Source organism: Sinocyclocheilus rhinocerous, unplaced genomic scaffold, assembly GCF_001515625.1.
Source record: "Sinocyclocheilus rhinocerous isolate Xijiao unplaced genomic scaffold, SAMN03320098_v1.1 scaffold2561, whole genome shotgun sequence".
Taxonomy (NCBI): Eukaryota; Metazoa; Chordata; class Actinopteri; order Cypriniformes; family Cyprinidae; genus Sinocyclocheilus; species Sinocyclocheilus rhinocerous.
The window spans coordinates 342,535-348,770 of NW_015660886.1; the positions used below are offsets into that span (position 1 = coordinate 342,535).

The 6,236-nt window shown below is 42.1% G+C and overlaps 1 protein-coding gene across 3 annotated transcripts in view; it reads left to right on the top strand.

Moving 5' to 3' along the window:
• The first annotated feature begins 5,344 nt into the window (after positions 1–5,344).
• The window catches only part of pacsin2 (protein kinase C and casein kinase substrate in neurons 2), a 13,897-nt gene continuing 13,005 nt past the window's right edge, over positions 5,345–6,236 (top strand). For 2 of the 3 annotated variants that reach the window (XM_016535184.1, XM_016535185.1), the window contains exon 1: positions 5,345–5,453. The gene's annotated coding sequence lies outside the window, so the exon portion shown is untranslated. The remainder of the gene's footprint in view (positions 5,454–6,236) is intronic. The other variant, XM_016535186.1, reaches the window with a different exon arrangement.

Below are 6,236 nucleotides of genomic sequence, written 5' to 3' on the forward strand. Positions count from 1 at the left end.
GTGTATATCTTTGCCTTACAGACATTAAAATATATCTATAGAGAGTGAAATGTCTACTTTCAAATGAGCCAATTCAAATGGAAAACAAATATTCCCAGATCATGTAATCCATATGAAACGTGCATACAGGCGCATCCACTACTGCGGAGATGAGTCAGTGTCGCTGACTTCATCTCTTAAACCGAAAACAAAGAAAGCACTAGTTTATCAATACATTTTTAAAATGTTAATGCAGCCTCCTTACTGTTTTCCCTGACACATTCATAATTATTACTTCTGCCGGTGTGCGGTGGCAAGCTTTATGCGTGCGCTTGAGCGCTTATTAGGCTGTGTAGGCAATTAAAGGCTTGTTAATGATTTAAATGGTTTATTAATAAACGTGCGATTAGTCGACTGATGCTTAAAATGAACGACTACTAGTCGACCAGAAAAATCTTTAGTCGAGGGCAGCCCTAATGTTTTTTTTATATAGCACATTTTAAAACGACTGAAGTTGACCACAGTGCTGCACAGAGTATACAAATAAACAAAATTATAAACAATAACATACAAACTGTAAAATGGGTGAAGTTCATCAAAACAGAAATTCATTACACAGCAAGTCAAGAAATATTGAATGCCAAAAACAAGTTTTAAGAGTAGACTTAAAAGTAGATAAAGTTAAAGCAGTTATGAAGGCTGATATGAACCGGGAGACTATTCTATAACTTAGGGCCGCCAACAGAAAAAGCACGATCACCTCTGTTTTTGAGTCTTGTCCTGTGAGCTTGCAGTAAACCACTAGACTTTAAAGCCTGCTTGTTTTCACAATTTAAGGGGATATAGATTTGGGTGTCATCTGCATACAGATGAAAAGAGACCCCATACTTGTTAAAACTAGATCCTAGAGGAAGCATGTAAAGGGAAAACAGCACCAGACCAAGAATCGAGCCCTGGGGAACACCAGACTTTAAATATATTTCAGATGAGGATTGGTGTCCAATACTAACAACATACCTCCTATTAGTGAGATATGAATGAAGCCACTGCAACACCGTGCCCCGAAGGCTAACGCATGTTTCAAGACGTGATATAAGAGTATTATGGTCGACTAAATCAAAGGCAGAACTGAGGTTTAACAGAACTAGAGCCATAGACTTCCCAGAGTCAGTAATTAGCATGATATCATTAAAAACTCTTAAAAGAGCTCAGTGCTGTGCAGTGCTGTGACAGGATTTAAAACTTTCCTTCAGAAATTGAATTGATAGTCAAATAAGACTGAAGTTGATTTAGAACCACTCTCTCTCAAATTTTGGAAAGAAAAGACAAATTTGAAATGGGACGAAAGTTAGCCAGTAATGTGGAATCCAAATTTGTTTTTGTTTTTTTGTTTTTAGATAAGGCCGCACTGTGGCAAGCTTCAAGTCGCCAGGGACAGTCCCAGTATAAAGACATTTGTTAATAACAGACAACAGGTCAGGGCCGACAGTCTCAATAATTTGTATTGAGGAATAATTTATATTGAGGAATCTGTAAAGAGGAAGTCTTTTGAAAGTGGCTTGGAGTCACAGCACACGTGAATATTAAAATCCCCCAAAATTAAAATTCTATCATAATTGGTGGCAATTTCCCCCATAAATTCAGCAAATTCATAAAGAAAATCCTTATTTGCATGAGGTGGTCTATTGCAAATACCACCAGACTGTCTAAAGAAAGTTGAAACAACTGAACTGACAGTACGTCATGTGTAGCCATCTATTGGTTATATCTGTCATGATCTCTGTGTGTATGATTTGCATTTGCACCAACGGACACACTGCTTCACAATCCAGTGAACCAAAACAACTTCAAACGGTTGTTCCTCTGAACACTCTCTAAATGTGCATGCAGTGTTTTCTAATGTTTTTTAACCTAATATTTTCTCTGTGTTCACGTGCTGACAGGCAGGGCCACCTTAAGATAACCAGAGGCCCCTGGGCTACAGCTTTACAGTAGGCCCCCCAACCCCAGATATTTATTTACTTACTTACTTTTTTAGCTTCCTTATTTATGTTGAATTTCGATTTTTTTTTTCTTGTTGATATGCCAGTTAACATTTACAACACCGTTACACATAATATGTGAATAAAAGTGAATATGCAAATTCATTGTCCTCATTTGTAAGTTGCTTTGGATAAAAGCGTCTGCTAAATGACTAAATGTAAATGTGAAGTGAATATGCAAATTCACTCTTTGCCAGAAGGTGGCGCTTGTGGAACAGGATTATAGTGGTTACATAAACTAAACACTGTGTTATTACAGGCATTATACAGAGGTTATATGAAAATGTATGATTTAAACATGGTTCTTGTCATGAATATAGCCATAGATGCTGGAATGACGTTAAGAAGAAAATAAACAAAAACATTGAAAATAACACTTGGCAAATTTGCATAAATGTGGCCTATTTGGTAATTGCTAACTATCCACACATTTGTAAGCTACTAAACTCACTGTGACAGAAAAGTTGTCCGGTTCTTTTCACACAGCAGGGCATAGCTGAAAATGTGAGTGTGTGAGTTTATTTAACAAGCAGTTTATTCATAATCAATCATTAAACGATCTTATTTTTCACGCTGTGGAAATACAAGCAGAATACAGAAGACAACACAAAGCCTTAACATTTCAGCAATATTCTTTGTTCAGTCAACTGTGTTTGACTGGTTGGGACAACATTTGGGCGACTTCTGTTGGTCTGACAAGGGTTTTGATGTAGTTTCAAGAAAACGTAAGGTTACTCGCATAACCCGTTTCTCTGAAAACAGAGTGAGGTATCTCACTATGGGAATCGCCTCAGGTGTGGTAGACTATGGAAGCACCAATCACAGCACGTCTGTCCGCAGGGAAGACCAATCACAGCTCATGACCAGGAACCCGTCCTGTCCCGTCCTACTGAAATGCCAGTCTAAGCACGCTCTTCCCCCGTGTCATGCGAGAAGGCAAGCTTGGTGAGATACCTCACTCTGTTTTCAGAGAACCGGGGTAACCTTACATTCTCTTTCAAGCATTCGCTCGGTATCTCACTATGGGAATGATACGACCAACTCCCGTAACGCATGCTTTCCGAAGCCACCGAACAGACCTGGCGAAAATGAAAGATAATCTCTGCATGAGCCATAGAAGGCACAGGGACATCCCGACGGTAAAACCTGATAAATGTATGAGGGGAAGCCCAGCTAATATCTCCCACTGAAATCCCCTGAATAGAGCCCAGGATGCAGCCATCCCTCGTGTGGAGTGTGCAAGAAGGGCTTATCCCACGATCGCTTGATCTCTGCCACGCACACCAGTGAAGTGGGAAGCAGTTGTTTCGCCGGGGGAAGGCGAGAAGGGAGTAAAAGGAAATTTACAAAATATCTTCATGGAACATGATCTTTACTTAATATCCTAATGATTTTTGGCATAAAAGAAAAATTTATAATTTTGACCCATACAGTGTATTTTTGGCTATTGCTACAAATATACACCAGCGACTTAACACTGCTTTTGTGCTGCAGGGTCACATCTGACGGCAGATCGGCACTCTGTGCGCTCTCGGGCCGCAGACAGGATAGCGTCATCCTCCTCATCATCCGCTCATCTCTGAGGAGGCGAGCTAACATCTCAAGAGCGGGAAGGGGCCGCGATCTTAGAGACACCTGCATGGTGGACAGGCCACACTTATAGCTCACCTTGACGCGCTATCTATTAGAGACTGCGCTATTGAAAGCGAAGTAGAGAAAAAACTCAGTAACGAGCAAACAATCCACGACAGATTTCACCTGCACCGCGTTCGGCATCATCAACCTTAACGGTCCGTCTGTGAACTGGAGCAGAGCAGCTTGGGTGCGGAAGGAAAGTCTTCACGAGGAAGAGATCAAGCATGCTGTTTCAGAGATCACAGCCGTATATATAGGAAGGGGCGGGTTCCTGGTCATGAGCTGTGATTGGTCTGCCCTGCGGACAGACGTGCTGTGATTGGTGCTTCACCACGCCTCAGGCGTTTCCTATAGTGAGATACTGAGCCACTGTTTAAAAGAGAACTGCATCTCTTAGTGTTTGAGACTCAAACGGTTTCGTAAGCTGGAAAATATGCAGCTGCATTTTCTACAGTGCATGAGGTGTGTGTCAGTCGTGTGTGTGTATGTGTGTGAGAGCGCAGGTGCTGTCAGTGGATTAAACACACTGCTGATGAAACATGAGCTCAGCTCTAATTCAGGACTGGAGGGAGAAACTCCTGAAATAGCTTGTATGAGACACACATGTGCGGTTTCTGCAGCTGCGCTCAGCGCTCATGAGAGCAGAGACACATGAAGAGCCACTGCAGCTCATCTGCAGAATACAGACGGAGAGAAGAGCATGTGCTGTTTAACGTGTGCACAGTACACACACCACAGGAGACGCCGGGGCAAGTTGTCACAGTATTCATCAGGTTTGCTGTGTTCATGTTATATGCGGTGGTTTCTACTGAATCCTGTCCTCCAAAACTAACATTTGATAACTTCTGTAATATCTGCTGAGTAGCACATGAACACAACTAACCATATATAGTAGGACAACATGCCCCTCTGTTGAACGTGTGGTGTTACTTTTATTTATTTATTTCTGAGCAATGATGGTAGAAATTGACTTCCAACAATAAACCTGATAAATGTTCACCTGTAACTAACTGCAAAACATGTATACACCATACAAAATGGTTTATCTCACGTATTGTTCATTGTATATATTTTTACATTGTGTATACATTGTGTTTTTTCTCATGTATTGTCTCCTTCATTACTTTGGTGGTATTATATTCTGTATTTTGCATATACTAATGCTTTGGCAATGCTATGATACAAATATCATGCCAATAAAGCAACTTGAACTATAGGCTAAAGTATATAGCTACTGTAAGATACAGTAGGAAACGTCAGGTCAGATTTATATACATAGTTTCTGTCAATGTTTAAAAATATTTTAAAGTCGCATTATAGCAGATTATTATAAAAAACGAAATAAAGAGTGATGTCAGTTTCAGGGAATACGTTGTTGTTGTTTAAATGAAAATAGTCTCGGTTTTACATGAAGACAAACCTTTAATGTCCTCAAGATATATTTTATTTCTAATTATTTTATATTCGTAATGTGTGTGAAAGAGAAACTACACTGTAAACGTATTAATTTCCAGGAAATAAAACGAAATGTCGAGTGTGATCGGTAAATATGTATTATTTTTTAACCATTTGAATGATGGTTTTATGAGTGTAGAGTTGCGTTATTGTATGGTCCCTGTGCCGCATCACACTGCTGTAATGAGTGTTTTGTGAGTTATACGAGTGAGCTGCGCGCGCGGCGGGGATGTGACGTCAGAGAGGTGCGCCTCCGCCGCTCAGTCAGTCAGTCGTTGAATATCGATGAAAAACGGAGAAAGTCAAGCTCTCCTCGACAGATCTGGACCGAAGCGCACTCAGGTGAGGATAAACCCCGCGCTCGCTGTGGCTGAAGGGCTGGGGGACACTTCGCGCACTTCTGGCGCAGTCTGTGGAAACTTCTGGACGCGTTTGTCGCTGATCGCGGACTCTCGCGGGCGTGACGGATCATCTCTGTCTGTCATCACACATTTATCAATCATGTGGCGCTTTATGTGTTTAATGTGAGCGTTTAAAGCGGCTTCCGTCTTTCTCGTGACGCTGTGAGCCGCGGAACGCGTTGAACGCGCGCGTCGCTCTCCGGATCGCGCTGATTTCTGCTCTCGCTCCGGTTTACACACACACACACACACACACACACACACACACGACGCGTTCGCAGCGCTAGATCTGTGTGTTCATAGCTCATATAAAGCACTGTGTGTGTGTGTGTGTGTGTGTGAGTGTGTGTGAGGGAGAGAGCGGCAGGGCGGGGCGGGGCGCGTTCACTCCCGCGGCTTCCTCTGAGGCTTTCGCGGTTCGGTTTTACACTGCTGCTAAGTTTAGTTGTGTTTAACTTGGTTAGTTTGGTTTCCTTCAAGTCAGTCCAGAAGTGAGAAGCTGCTGACTCTGAGGTTGTTGTCGCTGTGGCGTCATAACGCGGCACGGTGACGTCACGAGTGAAGCCGCCTGCCACAGTGACGTCACAGGTGTGTGCGCGGATTCAGCCTTACAGATGTCACTCACAACAGGTTTTATCATCACTGTCATTTATGAAATCCTTTTCAATGGTTAGTTGGTGTGTGTGTTCTGTAGTGTGTGTGTGTGTGTGTGTGTTCTGTAGTG